Here is a 14,841-nt window from a genome sequence, read left to right on the forward strand (position 1 = left end):
TGATGTGTCTTTGCGTTTTAAACGCACGAATTCTCGTTGACGATTGCGAAGAACGATGACGACGGGACCTTTGGCTTGAACCATTGAATTTTTTCGAATTTTCTCTTAAAATTTTGATGTGTGTCGTGAATATGAGTTGGGGTAAGAGTTTGAATGCTCAAGGAAGGTGGTGTGTGTTGTGTAGGGGCTTGGGGCGGTTTAACATATAATATAGTTAATTATTTCCTTAATTAAGCTTAGGCACATCAAGCTCACAAATTAGGCCCATTAATACTTAATTAGAATTTAATTAAAATATTAAAATAGTTTTGTTAAAATAAGTTTGTGAATTAAATAGCTGGGTTGCCAAAAAGTTCGTATTTTTTTGTTGAAAAACCAACACCAATAAAATTTACGTCCCGACGTATACAATCACCTCAAAACTCCTTATTTTCAAAAATATGAAAATCCATCAATCATATTTTAAACAATTAAAAATAATTATTTAATAAAAATATTTTACGTTTTTCAGCCCTCGGTCTCCTTTCCTCGATCGCAACTCGAATATACCTTAAAAATACAGTTTTATGCATACTGACAATTAAATCCTATTTAACATATATTCATGCACGTCACATAATCAATTAAGCAATTAAATCAATTAATTACCCATTTTTCATATTCCCTAGATTTGCATGCAGTTGAATTACGTCGACTTAATTTTGGACCTTACATGTTCTCACACACTGAGAGAAAAATGCTCCTAAACTGAGCTTCTAATACATTGAAGTGTTCTCTCAAATCTGGGATGATTGCTTCTGTAAGCAGATATGCATTATGCGTGCCCTTCTTATCTCTTGTATTTCCGCACACATATATTTTTCCACACTTGTATATTGATAATCTTGGTCTGGTATTTATAGAGGCAATGCGACCGTACACCAAGACTCATCAAATATGATCGTTCCAATTTGAATTCGTTCCTCGAAATGTGTCTGTACTTTCCGCCATTCTGGAACATTTTTTCTTTAAGCTCTGATGCAACGTCCATTATTGTCCTTTGAGTGGACAAAAGCTTTTCCTTAATGCACACAGCTGGATTCCATTGAATAAGTTTTTCGTGTTCTGCAAACTGATTGATTCCTAACTGATGTTCTGAAGTGGTCAGTTGAACAGGTTCGGAGAAATCAGTTGGCTCGTCAGCTGAACTGATTTTGCTGCTTCAGTTGAACTGGTCAGCTAGGCTCTTCATCAGCTGGCCGGGCTTGTGAAGTTTTTCTGCTGAACTGCCTATCAGCTAGACAATCAGTTGAACTGGTCTTTGATATATCAGTTGAACGGATTCAGTTTGAGCGATCAGTTGGCGCTTTCAGTTTGCGTCTCGATAGTTTCAGTTTTTGGCTCTATAACTGATCAGTTCTAACCCCGATCAGTTTCAATTTCTGCGCACTTAGATAAATTCATTAGAAAAAAAATAACAAATTTTGTTAACATCAAAATCAAGATTGCGAACATGAAATGTTCCAACAAAACATAATTTTCTGTTTCGATCCATCAATAAACAAAATTCTCATAATTCAACATTAACGTGTCTCTGATACCACTAGTTGGAGATTTAATAAAATAAATCTATAAATCATGTGATTAAATTCATATATCACAAAAGCTAGGAATTCATGTCGAATTATCAGAAAATATAAGTAACAGTAAACATGTAACCTTATTCTTGCCTTAGATGGGAGAAAGAGAGAGATCTAAAATATGTGTGTCGTGTATATTCTGTGTTATTCTCTGCCTCGGGGACCATAACCTTATACAAATTTAGCAGTCTTCGACCCATCATAGAAGACCTAGTTGGGCTGGGTTTCTAACATAAGATAGACCATGTACAATTAATTAAATACTTTGGAAACCCATAATTAATTAGATCACGTTATTGAGTATTTTATTAGATAGCTTGTCCATGTCCAATTAATTCTAACAGACGAATCATAAGAATTTGCGGTATAAAGTAGTAAAATGAATAAATTACAACATTTGTAATTAAATTTATTGTGCAAAATTAGCTCCATGATTATATTTTTATTATTCAACTGTATCATCAGGAAAGACGCTAGGAAAGTCTCTGATAACATCAACATCCTCTAGCTTCTGATTGTCAGGAACATGTACTGAAATAATACTTTCTAGAAAAGCTTGGCGACCTAGTTTCATAAGTTTCCTCCCACAGATGTAGGAGATAATATGCGGCATTTGCTTGTTCCTTGCTGCTTCAAAGAAAAGATTTCCAGCTGGGAGATCGAATAGATACAGGCCTCTACCGGAAATCTATCGAAGCTCCATTCAAAGATAGTCAATCCATGCTAAGAATGATGTCAAACTCAGGCATCGGGAGTACGATGAGATCAGTCTGAACCACATTCTTCTGCAAACGAATATCCAGATTCCTCACAATACTCGTAGTAACCATCTGGTCACCAGAAGGAATAGAAACTCTAAAGCCCAAATCCAAATCATCGGGTATAATTTTCAGTCGCTTGACAAACGTCTCGGATATGAATGAGTGTGTAGCTCCTGAATCCAGCAACGTATAGGTACTTACATCTTAAATAAATATCCTTTATGCAACAAATATACCAACAAATCCATTTGAGTCGAAAAATTAGAGAATTTCTATAATTAATAACCCAAAATTCTCGAAAATTTCTAACTTAGCCCTTAGTAAATTTCGAAATTACACAATTTGCTCAGAATAATTTTCGAAAATTTCATTTCAGCCCCTTAAAGTTTCGAAATTCTTTCATTTGGCAGTTAAAATTTTGAAATTTGCACCCTACCCCAAATAAATTTCGAATTTCATCAATTCAGACCCTAACTTCTCTAAATTCATTGTTTTGATCCCTAAAATTTCAGAAATTACAGAAATAGACCTTGATTTCTTAGAATTCGCAAAACAGCCCAAAAATTCCCAAACTTTACAATTTAGTCCTCGAATTTTCAAAAATTTCAAATTTCAGCTTAGAACTTTCGTTCATCTCAATTTCAATCCTTGGAATACTTAAAATTACCGATTAGCCCTTGAAATTCTCGGCTTTGTGCAATTAAACCCTTGAGCTCTATGTTTTTTGCATTTTAGTCTCTCAAATTCTCGATTTATGCAATGCCAACCTCATATTTTATTTTTCTTCATTTTTATGCCCCATAATTCTTAAATTAGTTCAATTCATTCCTTTACATTCTTAAAGCTTATATTTTATGCCCAATTTTTATAATTATTAATGTCATCCCTTAAATCTAACTAAAGTAGAGCATACAACCTAGCTTCCTCTAAGTTCTTTATTATCCCAATCAATTCTACTAAACAAATTAGCATTCCATGCAATAAGGGCAACGACAAATAACATCAAGCACTAGGTTACCAGTGATCAAAGTCGTGTTTGGCTCTGCCTCTGCCTCTGCCTCTGCCTCCTCAGCATGCATGACATAAGCTTTGCCAACTGTTGGTCGTTTCTTCTTTGGGCAATCAATGGTTTTGTGACATTCTTCCTTGCAAATGAAGCACTCGAATGATCCCCACATGCACTTGTCATAGTGTGGATGGTTGCACTCTTTGCACAGTGAATTCTCATCAGATTTTGGGACGGCTCCAAACTGTGGTGGCTTCTGCTGCCCCAGCTTCTTAGACTGTCCTTGGGGCTTTTGCTTCCCCTAAGCTCTGGGAAGTCCCGTATACTGACTCTTGTTTGGCCGAGAGTTCTGCTGCCTCTTGCACTGCATTTCAAAATCAATATCATTCAAGGCATGTTCAGCTTGGAAAGCACAAGCAGTGGCAGCTGCATAATCCGTTGGTCTCATCAACATCACATCACGACGAATAGTGTGTGGGGTCCTTAACTCCTAATCGTTATTACAATGTAATTTGATTAGAGTTAATTAATTACAGCAGAAAACGAATAAAATTTTTTTTTACAATGAACCCAAAATGTGCCAACTATAATTAAAATATTAAAAATAGTATATAATAAAGTATCGTCTAAACACATCAATATGAAATAAGCCCACACATGACTGAAACCAACTACATACAAGCAACTCATATCCCCTGGACATGCCCGGGTATATAGATACATATATACACTGGTATAGACAACTCAACCTCAACTCAGATGTGACTCCCTCCAGAAGTATCCTCTCCGGTCTCTTAATAACCTGAAGTACCTACATTTGTCCACACACAAAGACAACAACACCTTCCCTCACTTGCGGGTGAGCAACTCTATATGTAAATACAACATGTATATACACAATGATATGCAATGCAATGCATGCATGTCGTGGAGATATCAGGTCAAATGTCCATCCACTGAGCATGTATCGGAACCAATCGAATTGCTATCAAATCAATGCTCGAGCTGGTACACCGACCTCAGTCAAGTATAAGGATGATCCATATGATAGCGTCGGCAAAACGTCATCGAATCCTAAATCTCAACCAATCAATCATAGGGGTCACGAATGGCTATGTTTTTATGGGCCACATAATATCAAACATAGTATCGTGCTCAACCCCAAAATCAAAATCCAATTATATAAAGGTATCCAAAGATCATAGATCAACGTGCATGTCATGTATCGATGTATGTATAAAATGATGTGTGTTAACAAAATATTTATTTATACATCGATCTACCAATCTTGAATGTCATGTATGTCACATGAACACAACAAATAACGCATATAGACACATTTTTCAGTCAAATCAATCAAGCATATATCATATGACACAGATACATGACGTATGTTACTCGTCACAACATACCTTAATTTTTCGTTCCCATTTAATGTAGCTCTAGGATTTCAGTATAGAAAATCTATCTACATGATCAAGATAATTATTTAAATCAATAAATTCATTCAAATGTAACACTAATAGCGTATTTGAATGTATCAATTCGTTCTACGCTATTCAATTTAGCCGTTACATTATTAGGATAATTATATCGCATTATAAATCCTAATAACTCGTTATTATACAATCATTATTATACATCCAATCATTTACAATCAAAATTCAAGTTTCAAAAATTTTTTGAAACTTTGAAAATTCATATAAAATTGAAATCATAATGTAATTCAATTCCGACTGCGAAAGTTAGTTTCTCGTCGGTTATTCAATCGCATATATTGATTTCGAAATCAAATACATGCTATAAATCAATTCAATAAATAAAAGTTCTGAATTAAAGAAAAAAATTACCTCAAAAGGACGCTCTCAATGTGAGGATTACGAATATATAATTTGTTTTAAGTTTTGACAACGTTTCGATATAGTTTTGAGGGATAGAACCCGAATTCTCCTCTTTCCTCTGTTTCTACCTCTATGTTATCTCTTGTTCATTATTATGATTATTGATTAAATTTTTTTATATGATGTTAATACACATCCACGTAAATCTCCCAAAATTCCACACAAAATGCCAATTCACATACATACATTAGCCTTTCCCTTTCTAATTACCATTTTTCTATCTTTCATTTATATTAAACTTTTATTTATATGTTCATGTTATCTTTTGTTCATTATTATGGATCGTCATACATGGAATACAATAGAACAAATGGAATAAAATCAAACAAGTGCGAATATGATAGCACGTAACATGTCTTCTAAACTTTCATTTATATGTTCCTGTTATCTCTTGCCAACCAATTTTGAAATCCATCACAATGGCACGTAACATATCTTCTAACATTTGAATTGTAAGCTCAGTTTGGCCATCATAGCAAAACGCATGCCCATAGCTTCTTGGAAACTGCCCCAAAATTTAGAAGCAAATTTGGGATCATGATCTGATACAATCGAGATTGGCACACCATGCAGTCTCACAATATTCTCGATGTATAAGCGGGCCATTTTCTTATAAGGATAAGTTCGCTCATATGGAATGAAATGTGTAGATTTCAAAATTCGGTCGATAATAACCCAAATAGCATCACAACCCTTGGACGAACGAGGTAAATGAGTCATAAAGTCCATAGAAATATGTTCCCAATTCCATTTTTGGATTTCGAGACTGAGGAGTAATCCTCCCGATTTCATTCTTTCAACTTTCACTTGCTGGCAGACAAAGCATTTCGAAATAAATTCAGCAATCTTCTTCATACGTCTCCACCAGAATTGAGGTCTCGATGTCAAATATATTTTTCGACCTCCAGGGTGAATACTGTATTTGTTACAATGTGCTTCAAGAAGAAGGGCAGATTTCAAACCAAATTATCAGGGACTACCAGCCTATCATTAAGTCGTAAAAAACCATCAGAAGAAATATGAAAGCCAGAAAGATGTCCCGCATATACAAGTTCTTTAGACTTTTGAATTTGAGCATCACTCCGTTGGGCCTTTCATATTTTAGATATCAAATTAGGCTCAATTTGCAATGCGGAGATGGTGACATAATTCCAATTCGAGTGAAAAGTCCAGCCAGAAGTACATATATCCTCGTATACTTTAGCAACATTAATAGAAGCTAAAACAGAGTCATGAACTTTACTACTAAGAGCATCCGCGGTAACATTCACCGATCCGGGGTGATACTGAATCTCACAATCAAAGTCCTTCAAGAGACCTATCCACATGAAATCTGATTGAGAAAAGAGATATTTCAGACTTTTATGGTCTGAATAGATGATAAATTTTTCTCCATATAAATAATGGCGCCAGATTTTCAAAGCAAATACAATGGCAGCCAATTCAAAATCATGAACAGGATAACGAGTTCCATGAGATTTTAATTAACGAGACGAATAAGCAACTACCTTGCCATGTTGCATCAGAACACAGCCCAAACCTTTACCAGATGCATCTGTACATACTACAAATCCTCTTGTGCTTGAGGGAATAGTAAGCACAGGTGTTGTTGTCATCTCGTCTTCAATTCAAGAAAAATAGCTTCACACTCATCCGACCAAATAAATTTATGATTCTTCTGTGTCATTTGAGTAAAAATTTTAGCTATTTTCGAAAATCCTTCAATAAAACGATGATAATAACCAGCTAAACCCATGAAGATAAGGAACATTCGTAGGTCTCGGCCAATTCAATACAGATTCAACCTTAGCAAGATCAACAAATATGTCATGTCTCGAAATGACGTGGTCCAAAAATACTTTGTCCATCCAGAAATCACATTTGGACAATTTGGCATATAAATGACCATTACGAAGAGTTTGAAGTACCAGTCTCAAATGTTCAGCATACTCTTTTTTCGATTTCGAATATACAAGAATATCATCAATGAAGACGATAACGAATCGGTTAAGAAAATATTGAAAGACACGATTTATTAGATCCATAAAGACAGCATGAGTATTAGTGAGATCGAAAGGCATAACCAAAAACTCAAAGTGGCCATTCCTGGTACGAAAAGCAGTTTTAGGCACATATTCTTCACGAACTCGTACTTGATGATAAGCAAAACGAAGATCAATCTTAGAGTAGATAGAAGTACCCTGAAGCTAATCAAATAAGTCATCAATACGAGGAAGTGGATACTTATTTTTATAGTAGTCCGATTCAGTTGCCTATAATCAATACACATTCGCATAGTATCATCTTTCTTTTGAACAAATAAAACTGGAGCTATCCAACGTGATATACTCGATCAAATATATCCCTTATCGAGAAGATCATGTAATTGTTATTTCAATTCTTTCAATTCCAAAGGGGCAATACAATACGGAGCTTTAGAAATAGGGCGCAGTCCTCAGTACAAGATCAATGCTAAATTCGACTTCTCAATGAGACGAAAAATCAGAAATCTCATCGGAAAATACATTCGAGAACTCTTTAGCAACAGGAATATCAGATAAAGATGGCTCATTTTTAGAGACATCAACAACATAAATAAGAAAACACTCATTCTCGCTAAATAAAAGACGGGACATTTCCAGAGAAGATACCAAAGGAATTTTAGCTTGGGAACCCTTGCCATAAAAATTCCACTTGGGTCCATCAACAGGTCGAAATTGAACCACTCCATGAAAACAATCAAAAATAGCTCGATTGGTTGTCAGGATATCCATGCCAACAATACAATCAAAGTCGTGCATTGGAAGGACGATCAGATTCAGAAATATCTCATTATCCTCATAAATCAATATACAATTATGCACAACTTGTTCAGATAGAATAATCTTTCCTGATGGCGTGGCTATCGATAAAATATCATACAATGGAGTACACATAATATCATGGGATGCAACAAATGCATGAGATATGAATGAGTGAGATGCTCTTATATCAAATAAAACACGCGCAAAGATAATCGCAAAGCATGCAAATACCTGCAATGAAACCACCAAGAACTTCATTTGCCTGATCTTCGGTCATGGCATAGACTCTAGCTTGAGGAAGGCCTTGGACAGTCTGATCACCAGGTTCTCGATATCGTGGAAAATTTAACTGCTGGAAAGAGGGAACAAGAACAGCAGATCTCATCATACAAGGGCCACCTCGAAATCCTGGCTGAGATTGGAAAGAAGGCATACCCCTATTCGAACATACACGTGAAAATAGCCTTCATGCCCACATCGATAACATGTACCAAACATACCCCGAGATTGCTCCATAGTATGCTTCCCTCCACAGTAGCTACAATAAGGAACAATAACGAGACTCCCTCGCTGGGATCCACTGGAACTAGAAGAAGATGAAGAAGCAGTAGAACCTGTTTTTTTAAACTTTTTACCTTTCAGACGCAAGGTAGGCTGCTGAACTGACACTTGAGGTGGAGGAAAGTACTAAGGACCTCCTCTTCTTAATCCAGCTTCGGCTGCCTTGGCTCGTTCAACTTCCTCTGCATAGTTAGTAGGCAATCCAGAAATAACAAAAGTATATATAGCAGGATGTAAACCATTCACGAACCTGTTATATTTAGCTTTTGGGTTTGCAGCTACATGAGACGCATATTTCAGCAATGTAGAAAATTTAGAAGCATATTCTGCAACCGTCATTGTTCCCTGCTGCAGACTATTGAATTCATTTTCCTGGGTAGTATAAAAAGATGGAGGAGAGTACTGCTCAAGAAATTGGGCCTTGAAGACATCCCATGTGACTTCAACAAAAGCCTTGTTTAGTCTAATCTCAGCTACTTCCCACCAAGATTTTGCATGGTCCTTTAACTGATCAAGGGCAAGTTTCATTCTTCGAGACTTGAAATATTCCACAATATTAAACAAGTGCTCGATATTCAGCCATGCCTTTGCTCTTTATGCACTCTCAGTGCCAAAGAACCTCGGTGGCTTCAGATCGTGGAATCGAGCCAAAACCATATCCATGAACATTTCTTCGAATTTTCCGATCATCCTCTCAGAACTACCACTCATAGTAGTTTCAAGATTTGAGGGATCCATCTAAAAAAGCATAGTATGATTATCAAATATCAACTATACATACTCATCATATCAAATCATTAATCTCATCAACAACTTATTCAAACTAAATAATATAGGAGCAAGTAATGCAATTAAGTCAAAAACAAACGCACAATTCATTCGTGCCCATTAAGTGTACACAAGCCTCAATCGAACATTCCCAATTATACTCTGATACCATACTATTTGGGGCATTTAACTCCTAATCGTTATTACAATTCAATTTGATTAGAGTTAATTAATTACAGCAGAAAACAAATAAAAATTTTCTTTACAATGAGCCCAAAATGTGTCAACTATAATTATAATACTAAAAATAGTATATAATAAAATATCATCTAAACACATCAACATGAAATAAGCCCACACATGACTGTAGCCAACTACATACAAGCAACTCATATCCCCGGGACATGTCCCAGTATATAGATACATATATACACTGAGATAGACCACTCAACCTCAACTCAGATGTGACTCCCTCAAGAAATACCATCTCCGGTCTACTAATAACCTAGATTACCTGTCATTGTCCACACACAAAGAAAACAACAGCCCCCCTTGGAGGTGAACAAACGCTCCAGATGAAACAACCATAATAAATGCAACATGTATCTACACAATGATATATGATATGCAATGCAATGCATGCATATCATGGAGATATCAGGCAAAATCTCGTCCAATGAGCATGTATTGAAACCAATCGAATCTGTATCAAATCAATGCTCGATGTGGCACACCAGCCTCAGTCAAGTATAAGGGATGATCTGTATGATAGCGTCTACAAAACGTCATCAAATCCCAAATCTCAACCAATCAAATATAGGGACCACGAATGACTATGTTTTTATGGGCCACATAATATCAAACATGTATCGTGCTCAAAATCCTATAATCAAAATCCAATAATATAAAGGTATCCAAGGATCATAGCTCAACGTACATGTCATGTATCGATGTATGTATAAAATGATGTGTGTTAACAAAATATTTATTTATACATCGATCTACAAATCATGAATGTTATGTATGTCACATCAACTCAACAAATGAGGCATATAGAAATATTTTCAGTCCAATCAATCAAGCATATATCATATAACACATATACATGTCGTATGTTACTCGAACGCAACATACCTTAGTTTTGTTTTCCCAATTTAATGTAGCTCTAGGATTTTAGTACAGAAAATCTATCTACATAATCAAAATAATTATTTCAATCAATAAATTCATTCAAATGTAACACTAATAGCGAATTTGAATGTATCAATTCGTTCTACGCTATTCAATTTAACCTTTACATTATTAGTATAATTATATCGCATTATAAATCCTAATAACTCGTTATTATACAATTATTATTATACATCCAATCGTTTACGATCAAAAATTCATATAAAATTGAAATTATAATGTAATTCAATTCCAACTATGAAAGTTAGTTTCTCGTCGGTTATTCAATCGCATATATTGATTTTGAATTCAAATACATGTTATTCCATCAATTCAATAAATAAAGGTTGTGAATTCAAGATAAAAATTACCTCAAAAGAATGGTTTCAATGCGATGATTCTGAATATATAATTTGTTTTAAGTTTCGACAACGTTTCGATATAATTTTGAAGGATAGAATCTGAATTCTCTTCTTTCCTCTGTTTCTACCTTTGTTATCTCTTGTTCATTATTATGATTATTAATTAAATATTTTTTTATATGACGTTATTCCCCACGTAAATCTCCCAAAATTCCACACAAAATGCGCATTCACATGCATCCACTAGCCTTTCCCTTTCTAATTACCATTTTTCCGTCTCTCTTTTATATTAAACTTTAATTGAGTATTTACCATTTTACCCTTCAAATTTAAATGGACTATTTTAAAATTTAATTCAATATTTTAAAATTTTAATAAACTATTTCAGATTTATTTCCATTCCAATTACAATTACATTATGAACTGATTTACGGTTCACAATTTATATAATTAATGTGACACAATCACGAGGTCTTACATAGTAAGTCGGAGGCCATCCATGAAATGTCTTAGTTTCTCAGTAGCATCTCTGGTGATGAGGGGCACGAAACGACAACCCCTATCAAAATTTCTTATGAACTCAGCCACAGACATGTCTCCTTGACGGAGACTCATAAACTCCATCTTCAAGCGTCTCTTTACGTCAGCAGTGAAATATTTCTCATAGAAGGTTTTCTTGAACTGTGTCCACGTAAGGGTGACTAGATTGACACCCTGCTCGGCTCCTTCCCACAAAGAGAAGCATCATCCTGCAGTATATAAGTAGCACACCTGACTCGATCAGCATCCTCCATATTCAGATAGCGGAAATGCACCTCAAAGGATCTGATTCAACCCTCAACAACAAATGGGTCGGTGGTACCTGAAAACTCCTTCGAACCTAGCCTCCTGAACTGATCATACATATCATGTTGTGGCCTTGGAGCCTGTTGAGACTGCTGCTCAAAAAAACGTGCTATGCCCAGCACTCGAGTAGCAGCATCCCCATTGGGAGGTGGCTGCGCATTCTCTCTACGGTCCCCATGAGTATCAGCCTGTCTATCAGTACTAGGTGCACGTCTAGGAGGCATTATATCTAATTATAGTCCAAATTCTAAATGTAACTTACGTGCAATTAAATATAAGCTTTTAACCATTTGACATATATGGATCATTTATCGAACGACTTAATCATAAATGCCAATTAACTTCAAAAAACATTTAAACATGTAACTTAAGCATATAAACCATGTAAACATGCAGGTACCATCATTAAAGTCATTTAAAACATTTAAACTTACAGACTTGAGGCTTGGCGACTGAGCTTTCTGAACTGGCGGTGGCACAACCCTTTACAAGAACGTTGCTCTGATACCAACTGAAACGTCCCTAACTCGTTATTCTTGTAAAATATACTAGAATTTTTTAAAAAATAACTCTAAAGCTTCGGCCGAACTTTTATATATATAAACTCACCATCTATTTTACTCAAAACTCAATAACTACAGTAAAAGTCATAAAATCGCAAACGTTAAACCAAACATAAAATTAGCATTTTTCAAAAGTAGCATGAACGTCATAAATCCTCTCAAAAACCACTCTTTCGCATAAACGACATCAAAATATTTAAAGTACTGTAAAAGCATTATTGTGCGGTAAAACTAACAAGGTCCTCGGGTCAATGCACCATCAGTCCAGCTAGTCCAATCATCCAACCCTCCTGTCTCAACGGAAATATCCTCACCTGCGTCATTCATACCTAGTGAATCTAATGACTCAGCACAAGTAATACTTATATATTCACACGCAACAGCGAAAAATAATTTTAATAAAATAGCTTTAACATGAACATGCGCAACCTTAAACCTTTCCTTTTATCATAAACATATACATATAAATTTCCTTTGGAGTGAAATTCGTTCATTAATTGTGACCATCCTTTTATCCTTCGGTCGATTGATCAATCTCAGCTGTAACCATGGTACCAGTCGGCGAGGCAACAGTGACCACTTTTCCGTTATGTTCTTTGGCCTATAGTTGGCGGGGACACCAGCAACCACTTTTCCGTTATTGGGTCTTGGCCTATGGAAATTCGGTGTTGGGATCCCACGGGGCTTTATCCCGTAAACGGGTTCGACTGAGGCTTTGTCCCTCACGAATCTCCATTTCATTACCCTCACAATCAAGTCACTTCATTCAAAACATTTTCATCGTTTCCATCACTTTATAAAAAAATACATGAAAAAATATCATTTTCTTTTAAACCAAGCATACAACACATCTTTTAACATTAATCATTTTCCATCATAATATTCAATAACCTTGCAAAATAAACATTTTAACATTCATTACAGTTATCGGAACACTGCCATAACTCCTAATATTTTTCATGTGTAAAGTGACTGTTTTGCCCATGAAACCCTAATTTTCTCATTTTACCCATGAAACTTAAAAATTCGACCCGAATCCATCCAAACTTACCATAACATTTTAAAACACTCCCATAAACATTTCTTAGACGTAAAATTAATTCCCTTGACTAAATTTCGTAATTCGTTTTAAAACTTGAACCGAAGTCCCGTTTTAACCTGAATCTTAACCAAACTTTAACCATATCTTCCTAACACCTATCCAGCCCCCTTTCAACCCAATTCAAGCCATTTAGAACCTTTGGAAACGCTTAGAAACCTGCTGGAATTTTCTGCACCAAATCCATCAAACCCTAGCCCTAACCATTCCATGTTCTTCGATCCTAGCCCTTAACCAATGAGACCATACCCTAACCAACCATCCTAGGGCCTAGATCGAACCCCTTAAGACCAGCCTAACACGCCCTGCATGCCAAGCCCTCAAACCCGCGTGCCTCAAGGTCGCGCGCCCAAGTCGCGCGGCTCCAGCCCTACCATCGAACTAGCACGGATCCGCCTCCTCTTGGACCACCACATAGCCCTCATAGGTCACCTGGTTGCAGCCCAGCCATCGCTCACGACCCGTAGCCTTTGCACACCCCTTGGTCGAACCCTATCCCATGAAAACCCTAGGTTTTGCACAACCTCTTCTCCCTTCCCTTCCAGGCCTGTCCAGCCCCAACAAAGACTATTATACAGCCCCTAAATCATGACCAAACCATCCCTAACCTGGCAGCCCCCTTCCCTTTAAAAAGAACCACGAGAAATAATGCAAGAAAAATCAAGTTTCTCATATGTATATCAAAAAAATGAAAATACTATGATGCTATTGGATTTTTCATGCAAACATATATATCAACACGTATTATGGCATGAATGATGAGAAAAGAAGGAATAAGACGTGCCTTTGCGTGATTCACGCACAAAAATTCAAGTCTAAATGCGAGGGAATGTTGTCGGAGCGACGGGGAAAGCTTTGCCGCGTTATTACCCTTCAAAGTAGACGTGTAGAAGCCTAAACGTGTAGATGTGTGTGCGTGTGTTGCTAGGGAGAAAACCTAGGTCTCCAATGGTTTAAGCGTGAGTTTGAGTAGAGGTCTAAGGCTTGGAAACTCAAGATTTCAATATAAATATTATGGTAGATAATTGGACCCAAAAATCTTAGTATAATAGACTCATTATAATGTAGGAAAAATATTTTTTTTAGGAAAGTTTTCGAAAATATTAATCAAGTCTCCAAAAAATCCTTGTTTTCGTCAAAAATCATTTACCGGTTTAAAATACGACTCGACATGTAAAAATATCTCAAAAGACACCATTTTCGAAAATTACATACTAATTATACCATATATTAAATAATTAAAAATAATCATTTAATAAAAATATTTTTCCTTTACAATCTCCGTTCTTCGGTCGCGAATAGCCCTTGAAAACACTGTTTTATGCATTCTGATATATAACCCTACTTTATACATATAAGCATGCATACCACATTAAATATA

Source organism: Primulina huaijiensis, chromosome 8 (assembly GCF_012295235.1).
Source record: "Primulina huaijiensis isolate GDHJ02 chromosome 8, ASM1229523v2, whole genome shotgun sequence".
Classification (NCBI taxonomy): domain Eukaryota; kingdom Viridiplantae; phylum Streptophyta; class Magnoliopsida; order Lamiales; family Gesneriaceae; genus Primulina; species Primulina huaijiensis.